The sequence below is a fragment of the Perognathus longimembris genome, chromosome 25 (assembly GCF_023159225.1).
Source record: "Perognathus longimembris pacificus isolate PPM17 chromosome 25, ASM2315922v1, whole genome shotgun sequence".
Lineage (NCBI taxonomy): Eukaryota > Metazoa > Chordata > Mammalia > Rodentia > Heteromyidae > Perognathus > Perognathus longimembris.
In genome coordinates, this window is record NC_063185.1 from 9302656 (window position 1) to 9324882 (window position 22227).

Here is a 22227-nt window from a genome sequence, read left to right on the forward strand (position 1 = left end):
GGGCAGGGCCCTCATCTCTGTCCTCTGTGAGACAGAGAGCTCTAACGAGGGTCCAGGCCTTGCGCCTGGGCCATTCCCATAGCTCCAGTCCTGGTGTCTTCACTCGCTTCCCAGCCAGCTCCTTCCTCCATCTGCCTTTCGGAGGTGATTCCACACTTTAGTAACATAGCTGCATGTTGGTATCGCCGCATTCTATGTGAAGATTCTATGATTCCCTAAGTAATTTTTATTTTCAATTGTATGCATTCACTTTGGGGGGGGGGCTATAATTTTATGGATTTTCAGAATTTGTCCTGTCAAACACCTGTCAGTTCAGTATCAGGGTTTCATAAATAAATTCATCAGGGAGAAAAATGTAAATTTTCCTTACAGAAATCCAAATAAATTGTGTATATTTTATGCCATATAAAACCTTCACAAAGATGGAGTACACCCTCATTCCTCAGAGGCGGGCTACACAGGGTGAGCTCCTTCCCAGGAGAACTCAAGGAGGGGAAGGAGCCCAAGGACAACGACTTCAGCCAACACTCAGATGTACACAGCTAAGTTAGGAGTGGTGGATCCGGCTGGTGCCATAGGCTCTCCAAGAGACTGGGAAGAATGGCCTTTGTCTCAATGCTCTTCCTTTCTAAAGAGCAAAGACCCCAGGCAGGTAGATATCAGGTCAATTTGGGTTGAGAGATACCCTACAAGAATTCTGCCAAATACAATTTCCAGTCATGAAAGGAAGGCAAGTTTGACAAAATGCTACATCTTAGAGGAACCTCAGGAGACAGAATACCCAAGTTCAGTCTCATCCCTTGGATGGAACACTGAAACAGGACAGTGGGTAAAAACCAAGGAAGTCTAAATTAAGTATGAATCTTAACTAATAACATTTAAACATTGGTTCATTAATTCTCACCCAATATGCCATACTTGTTTAGATGCTAATTATGGAAGAAACCGAGTATGTCTTACTTGCTATATCTGCCACTTTTCTCTAAATTTAAAATGATATTCATATGAAGGTTTATTTAAATAAAAAGATATATAATAGGAGGAGTCATGTTTAGAACTCGAGGGAAAAGGGTGAAAAAGTGCAGCAGTGGAGCTCACCAGACACGGGTGAAGGAGAACTATACAACTCATAGGTAGAGATGGGAGGGAGGGACTGGGAAACAAAGAGAGAACAGAAAACACTCTGTGAAAGAAAATGCACTCATTACCTGACTCTTGTTATTGTAATCCTTCTGTACATCACTTCTATAATAACAATAAAGCAAATTTTTAAAAATAAAATAAAAATAGTGTCACTGTGGTACAGATTAGCTTACTGTAAAGAGTCAGCTGTGTGTCCAAGTGGTGCTAAAGAATTTCATGAAGAGTGTAACTAAAATCCAAAATGATGATTTGAAAGGAGTAAGACACAGGCAGCTTGGAGGTAAGAAGTCATTCTGAGCTGGCAGTGAGCTTTAGAAAATAGTTTGAATGGAATCTAAAAAATCAGTTGAATTTTCCATGCTTGTGGGAAAGATGCAAAATTTCACGCTCATCTCTACTTTCAAAGGTATACAAATATTTGAAGTATACAATTGGCAAATAAGACTTATATAAATCCCAGCCTCACAGATTCCTGGGAAAAGATGATAGTACTTTTAAGAGAGGATGTTAATGAATCTGCTGAACTCCCTTAGTCCAACAGAGCATCGTGAGATTAGCTAAAGGAATTTCGCTTCAATCTCGGGCATTTCACTGAATTACAAATAGAACTCATATTCAAAAGGGCTGGCTTTTCTATATCTTTGTAAACGAGGCATTTTCAAACAATCTAGAGAATGCTCTGCCTTTCAGTAGTTACTTGTTCTATTTTTCAGCAACAGATAAATTCCTGGGATATCTTATTTTCCTCCTTTGTTTCAGCACTGGTCTGAAGTCTTTCTTCTGTCTGACAGTATTAAATCAGTGATGCCTGTCACACTAGAACTTGCAGCCTGCCGACAAACAATTCATCATGTACCTTCCAACTGAGCAGATTTCTTTCCATTAATTATGATGTGTTCTATCCATTTCCTCAGAGAGAAGGAGAAATAGCACAGAAAAGAGATTCTGAGTGTTCACATCAGCACTTTTGATGGCTATTTTCTCGTAACTGTTTAAAAGTCCCGACTGTATGATCTTCATAACTAAAAGAATGAGGGGAGTTACAGAAATCTCTTTCGTGAAGAAAACAACAAGTCTTGAGTAAGTGTTATGAAATAGTATTATGAGCAAAGACTAAATCTGTGAACAAGTCTTGTGAAATGAATTCCAGCAAGTGCTCCCCCCTGCTTTCAGCTGGCTTGCAAACAGCAGAGCTGACTCTGGACAGAGAGAACCTGGTTGGAAAACAGCGGCGCTTGTTCTGGACAAAGAGAATCAATCCTGGCACCCACTGGGGCCAAGTCTCCAAAATGGCCGCCAAAGTTCCATTGCCTAGTGATGAATTCTTACACAGATTTTTGCTTAAATATAGAATCACAAATGCACAGCTGCTGAGGATGTGCAAAACAGCCCCAATTGTACACACTGCAATCTGCGAGGGATTTTGCCTTCCTTTTTATGTCTGGGGCGTTGTCACACAGCCATGTGGAGCCTGTCGCTGGCAACCTGCCATTTCCCCAGCACATTCATAAAACACTGGGAATGGCAGTACCTGGGTGCCGTTCCCAGAGAGGCAGGCACAGGATGTGGAGCAGCTGCTCTTCTCCTGAAATCATTACTGACGCAAGCCTGAGACAGGAGACTAAGTGGCTTTGAAGAAACAATCTGGGGGCCACCCCTCCCTGCTTGGTGCTCCCAAATAGAAGCAGACTCTGGAGACCTGAAGGAGTACCTTAAATATCCCTTGGCAGCAAAACTTAACAGCTATCTTATTCCTGGCTAAGCAGAATGCTCTGCAGTGCGTTTGCAGGTAGCATGGTCCATAAGGAATATGGCTTATAAAAGGTGTATGATGGGAAAAGAGAAATGAAAAGTTTTCACAGATCCATGGACTTATAAAGTAAATACTTGCTTTCCTGGAAACAAAAGGCATTAATTCCATTGCTTGGCAACAGGTCTTAGCTCTGTATTTCCCTCTCCCTCCCCCTCTCTCTCCCTTTCCATTCTTCTCTCTCTCCTCCTTTTCTCCCTCCCTTCTCTTCCTTCCCTCATCTGTGAATGTTACAGAGACAAAAACAAAGGTTCCATTCTATAATATGTTTAGCAAGTATTCGAGTAAATATCCCTTACTACTCTTTAATATTGGACAGTGGACTCCAAAGGAAGGAAGTGTAAACACGCAGGCACATCTGCTGTTTATTTTTAAGGAGAATGATGGAGTCTCGCATGCAGAGCAATGTGACAGAGTTGTAAAAGAGGAACTCGTATAGTTCATTGTTCCTTTAAAACTCCCAAAGCACCCATACTGTTCAGAAGGCCGAGAGTGAAACAGCTAAAGGAAAATAACATTTGGGCTGTTTCTAAAGAGAATCAGTCAATCACTAAGTTGAGAAAATTGGGTACAAGAATGGTGGGAGAAAACACAGGAAAAGTTTTTCAGGGGCCAGTGATAATATCTGCAAGTAAGGGATAAAACCACAAAGACTTGGAGAACTCAAGTGATAAAAAATGGAGCATGAAGCTGCAGTCCTAGAGGGAGGCTGCAGCTGAGTCCAGAGACTTGTGAGGCATGTGGACTTACTGTGTGTGGAGAACGCTCTGTTACCACAGGGTTTTAGTGGACTAATAGGCTGGACTACGATTCCATCTCAGAGGTTCACCATGGACACTGGGAAATAAAGGCTTAGAGGAGACTTATAATAAAGAAAGTGGTTGAACTAGGCAATGGGGAGCCAATTAAAATATATAAAGCAAGAAAGTGCACTAATAAGCTTGTTTTTAGGAAGAAATCACACCAGCATTGTGGGGAAAAAAATCAATGAAAGAAGAAAGCACAACAGAGATGCGTCCAGGGGACCGAGAAGAAATTCAGAGATAGAGGTGGCAAGCTAGGTAGGAAGGACAAGCAGTGCTTCTTCTCAGGGAGCACCGGATCCAGATGGTAAGAACAATGGAGTCCAGTGATGTGTTCTCTGTTGGACCAGAACAGGCTCAGAGGAACAGAACGCTGTTACAGTGAAGGCACTGAAGTGAACTGTCACACATTGGATGGTTACTCAGCAGCACTGGGCTAGGACTTTAGAACAACCCCAGTCCAGTGTAGGAGAACTGGTTACCAATGGTAGGAGGTGCAAAGGTCAAAGAAACAGGCCAACAGATCCAGAATAGTGCACAAAAGAGAGTTTACTTGGAGCTCACCAGCAGATGCCTGTGCAGGGTAATGGCAGCACAGAAAGATGAGCTCTGTATATTGAGGTGCACTAAGGTGAACCACAGCCGCTGAAGTCCATCTGGACTTTCTCAAATACAACTAATATGTCAGCTATTAGTGAGGAAACGCCCTGGCTGTCAGCAGCTATCACTATGTGCTTGGCAATCACCTTCATGCCCTTGTCCTGTGGGTCTAGAAGGCCTGCTAGCGTCACTTGCTGGGAAAATGGTTGGATCAGGAAAACCTGTATCCCATAACCAGCTATCTGGAAAGAATCTTATTTCATCCTCTTCACAATCATCCAGAAACTTAGAGATTATCAAGCAAAATGGTCTTTAGAATGGTTATGCCGTGATCCTAGACTTAGGACTGTAACAGGGCACTAGTGTGCTAACTGCTGAAATTCTGTGATCAGAACAGGTATTGAAGATGGACCAGAGACACTTCAGTGCCAAGAGGCGTGGCCACTGAGGCCACTATCCTGCTTAGAGAAGAGGGGTTTTATCCACCATGAAGTGAGGTTTTAAGGACTAGAATAAATGTTCAGTCATCTGACTTAATGAAGTCCATCAGGGTTCTTATCAGCAACCTAAGTTCATGCATTTCACACTTCATTCCTCACTAGCAATCTAGTCCTAAGACTACAATAGAAGGCACTCTCAGTAAAAGTGGTGGCTATCAGATCCCAAACAGAAGAGAGCAAGCAGTGATAACAGGGATGGAGGAAATGCTTCTGGAAGCCTAGGGAAAACTTCACCATTTATTTTTAAAGAAACAGTCAATAAACAAAAAGCCATTGCATGCTGAGTAGCAGGCAGGATAAACAGACACAGCAGTTCTATGGCAGCGAGTAGTAAGGGCACTTGTTAATCAGTTACCTATCACATAAAAAGTATTAAATGACATTTAGGTAACAGGTGATGTGCTAAGTTTGGGAAGATGGAAATACATAGGCTCTAAATATGTACAAGGCATTGTTGTTTAGACATTTCATTCTAAGTCCCAGTAATAAAGACTTACAAAACATCCCCCTTTCTCTTCCACCAAGGAAATCACCCAAGGAAACACTTCAAGACTACCAAAGAGGGTTTGGATATTTCATACATGCAAGTGCATCCCTAACTTCAGAGCAAGAGGAGGGTCAGATTTCCCTGTGGCTTAGAAGACGCATGAGCCTAGAATTCTGCCACTCAGGCATATTTTAGAGTATTCAGTGGCTGCTGGGTGATTTTTTGACAGCTAGCAGACACTTCCTGAATATTTAATTGATTGAATCCCATTAACCCAGAACTTCTGTCACCTCCTCAAGATGGGACTAGTATTTCCTGAATTCCACTTAGTTATAAGAGGAACTAACAGAAGATGTGAAGTAGCATGTAGAACGTTATTACCCAGATCCAGAGGTAGTTGATAGCTAGATGAACACAGACCAATAAGAGACTCCCAGATGGAATCTGGAATCTTAATGATAAATTCCCAAGTCAGCAAAACCCTACAAAGTACATTAAAACGATAGTTTAAAACAACAGTTAACTATCATAAGTTGCTTATTATAAAACAGCTGCACAGGGAGTAAAACCATATTCTAGAAAGTGAAGTCAGAGCATCACTTTTATAGAGGGATCAACACAGAGACCAAAAAAATGTAGTTAATTTATAGCACCGTGTCAACAGTGTCTCTTTCACAAGAGACACTGTAATTGTGTCCAAGTTCTAACCCGGAGTGGGATAAAAATGTGCTCTTCTAGAAAGATATACACTACCATTTTACTTTCGTTGGTATATTTCCAGTCACTTCAACTTTAACATAAATCAAGAGTTTTTGCAAACCAAGCAGAGGGGAAGGCGGTTTTCTACAGTCTTGAGATAATAAAAGAACTGCTTGTGGCTTAAGAAAGTACTGGTACTGCCTCCAATGATGGGGTCCAAGGCCAGCCAGGAGATGAGCAGGCTGTGCTTACATGTGGTAGAGACAGAGGGACACATGAAGGAAATGGAAGAAGACTCTAAGGACAGGCTTCGCCTTATTCCCAACTTTGCAGAGAGGGGGCTGAGGCCCCACATGATGGAAGGGAAGCAACAGCGGGTTCTCCACAGGAAAGAGGGCCTGAGTTAGGAAAGAGTCTGCAAGTGGGGCAAAGCAATGCCCACAATGATGAGAGATACTGGCAGTATTTGCAATGACTAAAATTTAAAAAAAAAAAAAACCACACACAAGCATTTTAATAGCTGCCTGAAAGAAGAGCAAGGCTTAGCTTCCCGTATGAGTGTTTTCCTTGGGGCTGTAGCATAATATCCTTTGGCTCCTTAGATTAATGCTGATCTTCCTGGTAATCCTATTTTAAAATGTCAAACTAGGATTAAGAAGACTGCTGTCTCATTTTGGAGATTCATTCATACTAACATCACATGGCATAACGGAGAAACAGTAAGCAGATCATTAATTGCAGGTTTTGTGTATTTAAACAGACCTGCTAAGTTGGGCACTAGTGGCTCATACCTAAATCCTAGCTATTTAGGAGCTTGAGGAAAATGGTTCAAAGCCAGCCTGGGCAGGAAAGTCCATGACACTCTTATCTCCAATGAAAAAGCAAAATGCCAGAAAGATAACCTTGGCTCAAATGGTAAAGCGCTAGCATTGAGAGAAAAAGCTAGGGGACAGCACCCAAATTCAAGCTACAGTACTAGCACATGTGCTACACACACACACACACACACACACACACACACACACACACACACACGAAGATGTGCCAAAATGTTTAACAGATTTTAACAGCAAGTAAATTTAAGAAAAACCATCAACATCTCCTCTGCACTAAAAACCCCTTCTATAGAACTTTGCTTGGGTAAATATACATTTCTAGACATGAGAAAGATGATGGTGGCTATATAATGGAATTGAGATTTGGGGTAATTATAAAGCACAACTTTCTTCTCTCTGCCTTTTCCATCTTCTGCATCTATTTACATGGGCAAAAGCTTGAGAAAGGCCTCAGGTCACTCAAATGAAAAAAGCTAAATTCATGTGCATGCATCCCATAGTTCAGCCAATGGAGAAGCCCGGTCAGTTTGTGTCAGTCATGTTTAAATCACTGTGGGCGCTGCACTCCTCCATTCATGTACACAAACTCCCCCCTCAAAGCAAAGGGTGCCCACGAGCAGGACAAACGTGAGTGTTCCCATCCCAGTGACACAGGCGGTGCTGAAAGGCGACAAGCCTTTGGTAGAAGGTGGGTGGCCTCAGAGTGCATTGAACACCTGCGGTCCAGCACTGAGTTCTCCCCACCCTGAGCACTTGCGGTGCACCCTGGGCCTCTGCCTCCTCAGAACTGCACATCTGTGAATGCCAGAGCCGCGCTATGCCTTGGGCATGTTTATCGTGGACCTTTCAGATGGAAGCTAAGACTGAGGCCGTGACAGCGAACCCATTGGACAATGCTCAAGAGCCAACTGAGCCTCAATCAAATCCGTCCATTTACTCCAGTTTCAGCAGTGTGTTTCATTCACCCTGGATGTACTGGGCCAGTGATACGCCATGATCAAGAAAACCTTAGACTGAGTCAAGTCCTTCCAGAAGTGTGGGTCAGTGGAGTCCAGCACCAGGCTCTGCACCCTGACCACCTTGATCTGAGCGCACGATGCTGGCAAAGTTACTATCTTCATGGAGTCTCAGCTTCTGCATTTAATAAGAACAGTAATAGAGCTTTTCACTGAGGCTTACAAGCATTCCGTGAGATTAAAGAAAACACATGGCTAAAGAAATGGTAGTTGATTGAAGTTAGATACTTTCTACAAAAATAATTTCAAAGGGTTTTTGTTCATTTTTTGTACATTGTCTTTAAGTAGTTGTACAAAGGAGCTGCCATTCAACTGAGCAGTTTATGAATACAATGCATTGTAGTCAATATCAACTAAGGAGTTTTTGTTGCATCTTTTGCATGTGTGTGCGTGTGTGTGCGTGCGTGTGTGTGTGTGTGTTGGCTAGAGACTAAACCAAAGCATCCACCTTCATGCACAGAATCATGGAGTTACATTGACACTCTAAATAGTATCTGTGTTTTAAAAGGCAAGTCTTCTGTTCCCCCTTCCTTCTTATTTACTTCTCTACCTGTTTTAAAAAAAAAAAACTATCAAAATTGATGCAAAAGTAACAGACCTCATGTGGAAAGGCTGAATTTTTGCATACTCTTGGGTTTGTCTCAGCATTTCTTATTTAAAATCCTCCCTGGTCATTATCTTTGCCTCCCTCCCTCTCTGTCTCTGTTACTTTCTGCCTGTCTGTCTGTCTTTCCTCTGTCTCTCTGTCTCTCTGTCTCTGTCTCTCTCTCTCTCTCTCTCTCTCTCTCACACACACACACACACACACACACACACGGAAATTTTCAATGATTAATAAATAGGCCGAGTCCTCCACTGGGCAACAAATTCCCAGCCTGAAAGATTTCCTTGGCTTCCAGGAAAAGATGTATGCAGTTCTTTTCTTCCCAAAGCCCCCCTGAGAGAATATTTATCATCTTCCACACAAAGAGGCTGCTGGTTGCTGTGCCCCTTCTACCACTGGGCCTCAGAAAACAGAACCTTGGAGAACACTTCAAAACCATTGGCAGCCAGAGCACACACAGCAGGCTTTTAACTAACTAATTTTAAAGGCCAAGTGCAAGAGTCATATTCAGTGGACATCAACAGCCTAAACAATTCCATACCAACATGCCCACTCTCCTACTATGCAATAGCCAAGTGTGGGTCTCTTTTATTTTAGCAAAAGTGTCAACCATGAAGCCCTGGCATACAAAGCTTGTGTCACATCCCAGGCCACCAGAATGAATCACTGCATACTCGTAATTGAAAACTCACAAAATGTAAATGAATGTGTTTTTCCTGGGACATCCTATCTATAGCCCCCTTCCTTCTTTCCTTCCTTCCTTCCCTCTTTCCCTCCCTCCTTTCCTTCCTCCCTCCCTTACTTCTTTCCATTGCTGCTCCAATTAACTTCAGTGCTTCCTGTACCCAATCTCCCTACCAGTTCTCTTCCAGGCCACCCACCTGTAGCAGGGGTCCCCAGAACCTGGTTCAATCAGCTCCCTCTGTGTTTCTGTCTTATTTGTAGGACATGTGCATATCACCACACATCTACTGTGTATTATTTGGTTGACTAATAATTTCTTGGGGGCTGGGGATATAGCCTAGTGGCAAGAATGCCTGCCTCGGATACACGAGGCCCTAGGTTCGATTCCCCAGCACCACATATACAGAAAACGGCCAGAAGCGGCGCTGTGGCTCAAGAGGCAGAGTGCTAGCCTTGAGTGGGAAGAAGCCAGGGACAATGCTCAGGCCCTGAGTCCAAGGCCCAGGACTGGCCAAAAAAAATAATAATAATAATAATAATTTCTTGGGTCTAGTTATGGGTTTAAAGTTGTTTACAGTATAAAGTATGCATACAGCAATTAAATGTGTAAAAGTAGACTAAACTGAACATTCCTGGGTTTGTGAGTTACTGAAAAATAGGCTCTGTCTTCTTTTCCTCTTCTGCTTCTAACTGGGACCCAGCCAGGAAATTTATGGTGCATGTTTTCCTGGGAGACATAATCCTCTCTGACACTGTCGATACTGGGAGCCTTGCCCAGGGAGCGAGATTCAATATTAATTATTATTACTTATTGAGCATTGACTGTGTACTCTGGATTAACCAAAACACAGGAGACAGGAGCTCTGGCCTGAAGGAATACAAGAGCTTAAATCAGTAAGACAGAATACTTTGGCCAATTATGGACAGCAGAGTCCAAGTTAAACTGTGTTACTGTCCTAGTTACCTAGCCATTCACCAGAGTAAACTTTGATCAAACTGCTATTCATCCAATGAGAGATCTTTCTCAAAAAGTTGGTTTATTTATTTTATAAACTTTTATTATGCCTTTTAACATATCCCTACATCTTTGCATCTAGGCATCATTTAAAATGAGATGATAATAAATGGGACTAATAGGTAAACTCTGATTATGGATCTTCCTGGTTCCTTGCCATTCTCTGGAAGTAAGGTAAGCAGTTTACATGTATTATTTAATTTAAAAAATACAATTTGGGGCTGAGAATGTGGCGTAGTGGTAGAGTGCTTGCCTAGTATGCGTGAAGCTCTGGGTTTGATTCCTCAGTACCACATATACAGAAAAAAGCCGGAAGTGTCACTATGGCTCAAGTGGTAGAGTGCTAGCCTTGGGCAAAAAGAAGCCAGGGACAGTGCTCAGGCCCTGAGTTCAAGCCCCAGGACTGGCAAAAAAATACAATTTATCATAAGAGTTTGTAATAGTAAGAATGAACTGGCATTTTTAAATGGCAGCATAAGGAATAAAGCATAATCTATTTTTAAGAAAAATATTCTTATATGTTTATGGGTGTATTTTACATGGAAAGAAAATTTCCCCATCCACCCAAGACCTGAAGACTTGCCAATCAGGAGTTGCTAATTTTTTTTCCCAGCTAGAAAGGTAACAGAAATCTGGAAGTTTTCTTCTAAATATTGCCAAGTCTAAGGACCAATGTTACTGGTATGTTCTTTATTAAGTATAAAGAATAGACATGTGATAAATGCATTTATAAGATGACCCAGTCTAATCTCTAGAACTTGCTGATATGAAGAGCAATCCTCACTGTCACTGTGATTTGGTATACTGCATAGCTGACCTTACGAGGAGACGTTAGCTCGGTTAGAATGATGTAGTAGTAATGTGAGCCATTAAAAACATCACTTACTGAGGCTGACAGCAGAAAGGAGTATCAAGAGCAGAGAAGGAGATGCATGATGGTTCTCTGAAAAAGAGCAGGGTATCGAGAGAGCAGGATGTGGAGAACTCAATGCACGATGCCTTAGACAAGGTCCTTAGTTGGAGCTCCATAAGTGAATGACCAGTGGCTTCACAAGAAGAAGAGACATGCCAGAATACACACACCCAATTTGTCAACTTGTATCAGTCTACAATCCTGATTTTGGTCCCACTGTGCATGCCTAGTATGGCTCACAGGCCAGGTCTTAGTAGTCACTACTCCACAAAAGAACTTACTAGTAGCAGGGTCTTCTGAAAATGCTCGACTCACTGGAAAATATTCAATACATTGTTTTTAATTCAGTTTTTAAAAGTTGGGTTTTTAAGGAAATGAATGCTTAAATGACTTTTTAGCGTAGAAAAAAAATGGTGAATTTTCTGCATATCTTCCATGTTCCTGGCCATCACTCTCTAATTCAGGGTCTGGGCTAAACACACCCACGCTCTCATCCACACAAAATCAACTGGAATCTCTGGACATCAGCAAACCTTCCTCTTCTCATACCCTGTGCACTCTTCAGAAATGCTTTCTCTTCCCCACTGTCTGATATTCAAAGTGACCTCTGGCAGATTTAACCTAGAGACTTGCAACATGGTAGTCTACAGGTCAAACATGAGCTTTAGAAATGTTAAGTTGAATATATATATATATATATACATATATATGTATGTATATCCCTTCTATACATAGATGTAAATTGCTGTAGAGAAGATAATAAGGATATACATTATATACTAAGATTTTTATCTATAAATGCATACACAGGATACAGGAGGCATGTGTATGAACATATATATTCATATAATATTTAAAAGGATGGAGGTTAATACAAAATTTTGCATTTGCTTCTGTCCCTTTTGTCTATATGGTCATATTGGCTGGGGCACATAAGAATCATTTGAAATTACCATTTATGCATATCACGTTTATATACATCTTACTTTACATAACTGAATGGACATTCTGTTCTTCAAAATCTGTATTTGGCAGTCTCATTTGCACATACATTTTCCTCACATTTTCTATAATTATTGTAATGGAATATTTGGACCCTTTCTCATCCAGCCATATGGAAATCAGTTATTTGGTAGAGCACCATTACTTTAGCATCTCAGCACACTTTTGAACCCCAAGTGCAAAAATGAGTCTTCATTAGTGGTAAGAGAAGCCATTCAAGAACATAGTATTATGGCATCTGAGTCAGCCTCTGAGACTAGAAGATTGTAACACTGGAGGAATTGCTCTTCTTTTTAAGTTGGACAAAACAAAGTTTTTGTTCCTGGTCTCTTGGTCTCACATTTGTTTGAGGTTCTAGGAAAGTGGGAAATAGATTGACATTCAATAAATGGACTAAATAAAATTGTAGCTGTCCAAACAGAATTAAAAACTGACTAATGGATTACTCAAGAATTGACAGCTTACTCCTGATGGATTAGAAGCCTAACATCCTTTATCATCGAATCTGGGAAAATAGAAACCAGAATATTTCTTTACTTCTTCAATTTGAACCTTTATTTCACTTTCTAAACATTCCTGCTTTCATTCTGCATGCGTCAGCTCTGGAAAATATGAAAGATAAGCTCATCAGGAGGATTAAAATGCAGTTGCTGCGTATTCGTCTAATGGAATTGTCAGGTCTCATTAATAATAGGAACATATCATCTGCAATTGATCAGCTATTCATTGATAGGAACAGCAAGGTTGTCTTCATCTTTAAAATTGCCATTTAGTTAGAATGAGAGTCTTCCTACATATTTTATAATTGTTTTACAGACTCTTTTAAAATGACTGTCATTTTTCGTTGTTTAGCAGAGTTCATTTCTGTCATGTCTTCGTAATGTTACAAAATCAGATTAAGCTGAAAGACTGAGTTTGGCTGATTAATTTACCAAACCAAGTGCTTTTTATTTTCCTTGAACTTTGGTAAAAATAGTTTGGATATAGAGTAGCTTCTGACACACACACACACACACACACACACACACACACACACACACACACCACACACATTAAAATGAACCACTTTGGTAGTAACACCAACATGGGTAGATATGTTGACTATGAGGTAAATTGCCTTTGACCCCCTAAAAAAGTATGCAAACCTGCTGTCCTGCTCCAGTGTCCCAGAAATACTGATCTAAGAAATACTTTGTCTATATTTCAATTTTCCTCTTGCAGGAGATGAAAATCATGTATTTCAAAAATAAAATGGAGATCATTATTATTGAAAATATTGAGGAAAAGAAAACACAGTTTTGATCTCAGCATACCCGTTTATGTAACAATTTAAATATTGAAACTACTCATTGATTTCCTATGTAGATAAAAAAGGGTATGGTCTTACTTTTATGTAAGCCATTAAGGTTGAAAACATGTACTAGCAGTTCTGTCTACTTATAGACAGTGAACACGATCATGAGTATCTAAAATCATTTTTGGTCTTCTGCTATTTTTATTCAGGTAAATTTTTCCTGAAGTTTGTAGCTAATTTTAAATAAACGTTCATGATGTACCAATACAAAGCACATAAATCCTAGCCATTCAGCCCATTCCATATAGCTATGCACACAGTAAGCCCAGCCATATGATGCAAGTCTGTATGAGCCCTGAAATCCTCTCTTTGTGCTCCCAAGTAGCATCTTCCAGCAGACTGTTCCCAAATCTGTTAGACAGACTTTTTTCCTGCTTCACAAAGTATACTATATAACCTTAGATTGTTTTTAATTCAAGCATATTATGGTGTAAATCAGTAGTTGTGTCTATTTAATACATAAAGACACAGGTTTATATCCGTCAAAGCTATCTAATACAAAGAGTCACAGCATTAATCATGTGTATTCATTGGCATACAGCTAGGCCTGAGATCTCTGGGTCAAAGCATAGGCTTAGCTGTTATTGATAAATGTTGCCAAATAGTTTCCTGAAATAACTTATCCAATTTATATTTCACTCACTTGTATATAGGAATTCCATCTCCTCCACAAGCTTGCCAACACTCGGTGCTTTCTGCATTTCTAATCTCAGCCATTCTTATAGTTTGGGAGTACTGTGATTTTGTTTGAATTTCTGTAATGACTGATTAAGTCAAGGGGCCTTATGTGTGTGTGTGTTTGCTATACTAATTAGTATTTTCGGAGGCTGAACAGATTCAAGTCTCTTGCAGATGCTTATTAATATTGGGGTTCCAGCTGTCTTTCTTCCCCCTTTTTATTGTCAAGATGATATACAGAGGGGTTACAGTTACATACTTAAGGTAGTGAGTACATTTCTTGTCATACTTGTATCCCCCTTCCTCATTTTTCTCACTTTCATCATTTTTGGTTTTTACCTTCCCAATGACGGACACTGTCATTCTAATCTACAAAGCTTATGAACTCTACGAACATTAAGTCAATTTCTTCCAGGTCAGGTGACATGTACATTTCTTTCCTTTTGCTTTTTTTTTTCCTTTTTTTTTTTTTTTGCTTTTTCTTTTCCTTTTGTTTCTTCTTTCTCTCTCATTTCTTCCCTCCCCCACTGCCCTTGAGTTGCTTAATTCACTTTCATTGATTCCATTGCAGTTGCTGGGCCCTCTGCTGTATTTTTTTTTCCACCTGCTTTTCACTCATTTTGTGCCTTCCTCCCATCTTCCCTCAGATGTGCACATGTATACACCATATGTGAGGTCAAGAATATAGGGTCCTCTACATACTATAACAGTAATTAAGAAGAGATCCTTTGTTTCCTTATCTTTGGAGTTCTTTTCCATCTGCATACTTTATTTTAAGTATCTATGAAGTAGTGCTTGGGTCTTACTATTTGGTGCATTTCTCCCAAGACTGACCTTTTTTGGTCTCGCTGTGTATTAGCATCTTGGGTCCTGTTTGCTTTGTCATATTCTCATTGCTATTTGATTCTAACACCTACATAATCAGGGAAACCATGGGCTGTTTGTCTCTCTGTTCTTGGCTTGTCTTGTTCAACATGATTTGTTCTAACCCTGTCCATTTTCCCTGCAAATGCCATTATTTTATCATTTCTAATGGTTGTGAGGAATTCTATTGTGTACAGGTACATTTTTCTGGACCCATTCCACTGTAATGGGGCATCTGGGTTGTTTCCATGTCTTGACTATTGTGAACTGTGCAGCAATGACCATGGAAGTGCAGGTGTCCTTGTCATATCCTGGTTCCTGTTCAGGATAAATGCTTAGGAGTGGTATGGCTGGATCATAGGGTATGTCTATGTTGAGTTTTTGAGGAACCTCCAGACTGCTTTCCAGAGTGGTTGTACTAGTTTACTCCCACCAGCAGTGCAGTAGGGCTCCTCTTTCTCTGCATCCCCTTCCAGCAATTTGTTGTTGACTGAGTTCAGAGTATAGGCCATTCTGATTGGGGTAAGGTAGTATCTCAGGGTTGTTTTTATTTGCATTTCCTTTACTGCCAGGGAATGATGAACATTTCCTCATGTGTTTATTTGCCATTTTTATTTCTTCTTTTGAGAAGTCTCTCTTTAGCTCTCTTGTCCATTTAGTGATTGGTTTATTAGGGTTGGGAGGTTGTCTTTTTTATGAGACAAACTGCATTAGTGGATCTAAGCCTACTCAACACCAGAAATGAAACCACCAACCACACAGTCCTTCATTGTTCCCAGCTAATCATGCCTGGTCTCAAACTCTTACAAAAGTAGACTTGGCTGGGCAAGGGGCATTGAGGAGATGAAGAAATGTCCAATGTAACCCAGGAAAACAACACAATGACATTTGTAGTTTTCCTTTTGTGGAGAATACATTTAACCTCAAAAATGCCAATCAACCAGACAAACCTATTCTACACAGGACAACTGAGGCTGAGATGTCAAAGAAGCTGAGGCAGAATACCACGTTCTGCATGCTTTGAGCCATGTAGGAGACACCCCCCCCACCGCCCCCCCCCCACTGAACACACCAGTGGCCAAAGGCTGTGCTAGAAGCACACTGTGTTTAATGTAAAACCAACATTCCTGAATCATTCAGTATGTCTAGTAAACAGTAAGTGCCCAAAAGATGATGGTCAACAAGAACAAAGGCTTCACAGAAAAGAAATAGAAAGTATGCTCTTGGCCACATTAGTTCATAGTTCCTATGCTATATGGAAGACAGATGTGCATGTGTATGTGTGTTTGTGATCACATTAATCTTGCTCATAAGAGGATTATATTCTATATTTGTTAGACAAATCATCTTTGATCTGTTGTCAAATACAGATAAGCTTATCGAATTTCCCAGATTAAAATATATCTAAGAAAGAGTAAATTAATGAAGGACATATAAAGAACAGAGATTAACTGGATCTGGTAGTTTGGTAAGTGCAAGAGAAAGCACTGCCAAAATGTCCCGATCTCTTGGCGTTCTATGGGGCAGCTCCCAGAGGCCCTGAGCTCCAGGAAGGCCTCGTGGTAACCATATGCCAACACTCTCCCTCCCTATGGCTTAATCTTTGTGAATTCCAACTTTGCTATAAGCTCAACATAAACAGAAAAGGCAAGCATAAAGTCATTTGTGATTCTTTTCTTCTTAAAATCTGACCATAGCCAGGTGCTGGTGGCTCACACATGCCTGTAATCCTAGCTACTCAGGAGGCTGAGATCTGAAGATCATGGTTCATAGCCAGCCCTGGCAGGAAGTCCATGAGATTCTTATCTCCAATTAACCACCAGAAAACCAGAAGGGGCACTGTGGTTCAAGTGTCAGAGCACTAGCCTTGAGTTGAAGAGCTCAGGGAAAGTACCTAGGCCCAGGGATCAAGCCCCACAACCAACAAAACAAAAAACTGACCATGGTGCTGCCTTGTTCTTTATCAATGGCCATTTTGTCAAGTCAATGTTCCCTTTTCAATCTCTGTCTTGCCTGCTCTCTTCTCTGCTATGCCTGCTTCTATTCTCCTCATTGTTAGGGAGAAATCTGGTGGGTAGAATGGAAGAGCAGCTTTTTCCTGGGCAGACTTTGAGGGCATCTGTGCCAGGTTGTACTTGATACTGTGTTGATTTTTGAGTTGTTTATTCATCTCATTTAACAAGGCTCCCATATCAAACTGTCCATTCAATCATACATTTTATATTGTTTATTTTATGGTTAGAGAATAAAGGTCTTTCAGCTCTAAAACATAAAAAATGGCAGGTTGTGGTTGCTGCCTATTTGCTGAATAGTTTATGGAAAGCATAGTTAAATTAACATGAGCCTTGTCCTAACCACTCCAATTCATCTTGGGAATGGGATCAGTGATTGGCTGACATTTCTTTCCCTTATCCCACTGTTTAAAGGACATTTATTCTGTTCAGACCAGGCTAGGTTTAACTCAGTTAGCAACTTGGGACGTGATATTGAACCTAAATCCCATAATTCTCCCAACATACCATGTAAAGGGGAAAAGATTCCATATTGTCCCTGTTTGTGAGGGAGTGGGCAGGCAAGGGACTCTACCTGTTTCCTGAACTGACTGGTTCCTCTCCAACCCTTCTATCCTGGCCTCACTTTACACACTAATTTATTTGGTCTACCTTTTTAGATTTACAAAAGATGAAGAATGACAAAGAGCATAGTCAGGTGAGATCTCAAGGGCATGTCATGGAGAGCTTTGCCCTTACTGGTTTATTAGCTGTTTCCTACTGAATCTCTACACCATAGAGTTATTATGTTGATTCGGCTCTATAAAAATCATTATTCTGTGAATACTGTCAGTCCCTAAAAGGCATTCGTCAAAAAGTTCTGCTTTCTCTGCAAATTTTAATAGCCACGTTTGTTTCTACCTCTCTTCCTCTTAATTTAGTCTTCCCAAAAGACTATAATCAAACAACAGCTTCTGGGCTGCTATATCCAGTTAGGATGTCTGTGAAGAGCTGGAGATCAACGGCAGAATCAAGGCAAAAGTCCAGGTTCCATGAATAAATTTCCCCAACTATGAAATTCAAATAAGTTCGTTCCACTGGATGCCACATAGAAAGCTGGAATGTGAAGCCTCCCAAACAGAACTGAAGGGAGAAGCTTCGGGAAAGGAAGCAGGGCTGGCGGCACTTCTCAGGAGGGGTCGGGGACAGCATCATGAGCCTCGGATCAGTACTGTTCCAGGAGACGAGCGCTTGCTGCAGACCCTGACACCCTAACCCAGCCCGAAGCAGAAAGCAGGGATACTGGAAGCCAGCCTAGGGTACAGTAAGGCCTCGTTGCATCGCATAATACGGATGTCCAAGGTGAAAAATGGATGTGCCCATGTGCCGAATGGCATCTGGCCAAATGGGAAAACACACCTGCCCCTTGGCATCAGGTCCCAGGCATCTGGGCACCCGAGGCCCTCCTATAAAGGGGAGAGCATTCCAGACTGGAAAACAGAGCAGCTGAGAAGTTGCTTCTGATGGAAAGATGAAATGATTTAAAGGGATAGAGGCTGCTTTATAGACCCCAAATAAAAGAGAGCTATAAAAGATCTCCAAAAACATATTCTCTATGTCCCTGATAAATCATTCAGGAGAATTCCTGGTACATAGTTCGTGTTTAATAATTATCTGTTAAGTGAATGAATCTCTTTGAAAATATGAACATGATGATAAAGGAAAAGACTAAATTATGCTCTGTGTAAACATATGACCCAAGACATTTTAGTGCTCCGGTGATTGAAAGAGAGCAGACTCATCTCTTCTCTGTAAGCTCGAACGGAGCATAGGAGCTCCCGCAGTGCACAGAGGGGCCAGCGTGCGTGTGGAGGGAGCGGTCCAGCCTGAGTACAAGGCCACTCCCGGGGAGGAGCAGGGCTATTCACGCACTGCAGATAACAGATGCTCTTGCACAAATGACAGTTATAAATGCACACTCCCACCTCCACGCAGAATCCCATTTGTTCTCCTATTTGGACGTCTAATTGAAACAGCTATGCTATGCCACATACAAGGACTTTTGGCTTTGCTCAAGCTTTGTAGTGAATAATTTCAGAATTAGAATGGTACTTGAAAGCCTTGGCTGCTTTTTACACAGCCGAAAATGCACTCATGGAATGACTGCAACGTGCACTGCAGTATGCATTTGATCAAAACTTTTCACAAATTGTAAGGAAAGATATATGGTACTCATATGGGGATGCGGACTTGGAATGGCAGGGCTATGACTCCATGCAGCCATGTTTAAATACTTGTTTCTGGAAAAATTAATGCAGAATTATGGTGCTGTTGAGCATATCAAAGGGAACACAGCAAAACCGTTACAATCTTTGACAGTTCATATGCAACTAAAATGAAAAGGGGACAACTGCATAGAGGAATGAGGCTGTGTGGGCCCTGGGGTTTCTGAGAAGGCCCACCCAATGGTATTTCTTCAGTGGCATTTGAATGGTCTCATAATAGACACAGTGTTCACAGGCCTTTGAGACATGACTCCAGAGTCTATTTTGTGACCACCCAGCTATTCTCTGACTGGCTTTAAGTACATGCAAATGAGAAACAAGGGTAAGGCGTGGTAAGCTTGCTGTGGGAATGGGCTTCCAGGCGGAACTTCCATGGTTAGTCTCAGCTTCCTACTGGGTGAGGCTGTGTGTCCACCCAGGCCCAACATCTGACATCAAATACAATCATCACCACGCTACATGACTACTTTAGCAACACAATACATCTAGCAGATAGATTAGCATGAAATAAAATTAACGTGTTGTAATGCCACAGAAAGAAAACAAGTAGGAAGAGCTGAACATAGCAGAGCATCTCACCTTCCCCGAGTAAAACGGTGTTGGATAGAACCTTGAGAAGAGCCCCAACTCCCATTCCAGTGTTGGGCCATGTTGCTAAAACCTTACTTTCTTTCAAGGGAGCAAGGAAGGAGGAACAACTAAGATTTTTATTCATGACTTCCTCCTTGCCAGATAGGTGTTCTATTGCTCAAGTCAGGCCTTCAGCCCTTTTTACTATTCCTTTTGGCCCAGTAAAGCCTGAACTATGATCCTCCTATCTAAACTTCAAGTCTTGGCTCTGAAGATAGGTGTGAATCACCAATCCCAGCCTTCTCTGTTAAGACAGAATTTCATGAATTCTTTGTGCCTGGGCTGGCCAAGGACCTCAGGGCTCTCAATCTCAGACTCCCATGTAGCTGAGGTGACAAGCACACAACCAGCATTCCCAGCTACTGTTGAGATGTGATCTTGCAAATATTTTTCCCAGGCTGGCACCAAACTGTAAGCCCCATCTCTGCCTCCAGAGTAGATAGGATGACAGGAGTGAGCCACCAGTAAGAACTCAGTAATGACCCTCTGACACGTTCCCTGTACCAATCACCTTATGTTCTCTGTTGCATTAATCTGGCTGCTCCCTTTATTCACTTCCCTTGCCCTAGGCACTGGGTTCTTGAATAGTCTTTGTTTCTACATCTCTCTGGCCCTAGGTTGGCTTTCTACTATTCCTTTCTCTACTGTTGAATGGAAATGCCCTGTAACATTCTGCCTTCAAATTTCTTTACTTCTCCCTTTTTGAGGTTACTCCTTGCACCTTCCTTCTGTAAGACTCCTAAATCAAAGAATCCATCTTTTGATTCCCATTCCAAGGAGCAAATGGCTCATTCCCCTAGGAATGTTGTCAGAACCCTGTATTTGATAAACCTACACCAGGCGCTTTCTCCCCTACATGCCACTTCTCTATTTCTCATCATATTTTCTTTGGGAAAAAGCCACTGTTCCAGTGAGACATACCAAATCCTTCCCCAAACAAGCCTGCATTATAAATTTAGTGTTAGTCTTCAAAAAAAGGGAATTAGACCTTGGTTATTGTTTTTCACATGAATCCTTTGCTTTTCTAATACTACTATTATGATTCTTCAATACTATTATCATTGAATACAAGAAGGATACAAAAAGCATATTAAAACAGAAATCTTACCAAGTCATCCCCAATGGCAAAACTCTTATCAGCACTCCAATACTTCTTTAATGAACTGTATGAAGAATAATGAGGAGAAAAAAACCACTTTTTCCTTTCACAGACCAAAAATCAATGGTTTCTATAAGAAGACTGAAGGAGAAATCAAAAGTATATGAAAGTATATGAAAATTGACTTGAATAATTTTCATAAATAAGCTGAAAGACACTGGATATGCCATAAGATATTACTAACTTATATAAAGACTTCTAATATCCTGATCTTGATAATGTGCTTCTTAAACAACTTCCTTCCCAGTTCTTATTTGAACATTCTGTAGATATATGCATGTATAAAAGTAACTGTTGGACTGAGAATATGACTTGGTGGTAGAGTGTTTGCCTAGCATTCATGAAGCCCTGGGTTCGATTCCTCAGTACCACACAAACAGAAAAAGCTGGAAGTGGTGCTATGACCCATGTGGTAGAGTGCTAGCCTTGAGCAAAAGGAAACCAAAGACACTGCCAAGGCCCTGAGTTCAAGCCCCAGGACTGGCAAAAAAAGTAACCATCCATAGGTGAGGTGTGCAAGGTAATCAAGTTCATCATTTGGGGAGGAAAACAAGTAAAGATCGTGTGTCTTAGTAAGGCCTGGGTGAACTCTGAAAGATGGGCAGTTCTGTGCCCGGCCAAGTCTGTTAGGAGGCTACTCTGGTGGATCTCTAAGCAGTACCAGGTCTCCATTACATCCATAACTAGCTGAAATTCCTATAAGGGAGGAAGTAATACTCAAATTTATCAACCCTTCTAAATCTGTGCCAATCAGATTTATATCTGACCAAACCATTCAAAATCACTGCAGGCCTAGAACAAGAAAATTACTTTGTATTTGAAAGGCTCCATTATACTCCATAATAAGAATTGCATAATCCTTTGCTTTCAAATAAAAGTCCATTTTCCATAAAGCTTTTCTAAGCCATTAGAAAAGTTGGGGTTCTCTGTATTTTACAGAAATTCACTTGAACATCAACTATAATCTGTAATATACCAAATGTCCAATATATTACAAATACATTACCTAGTAATGTATTCTACATCCCCAGTGGCTACAATGCGATCTCTGTGTTCTGTTGGGAAGAAAAGGATCATGCAATCAAAAGACTTGCCCTGGACGACCATCTTTGGCACAGATGGGTTTTGCGATTTTGAATAAGAGTCGCAACCTT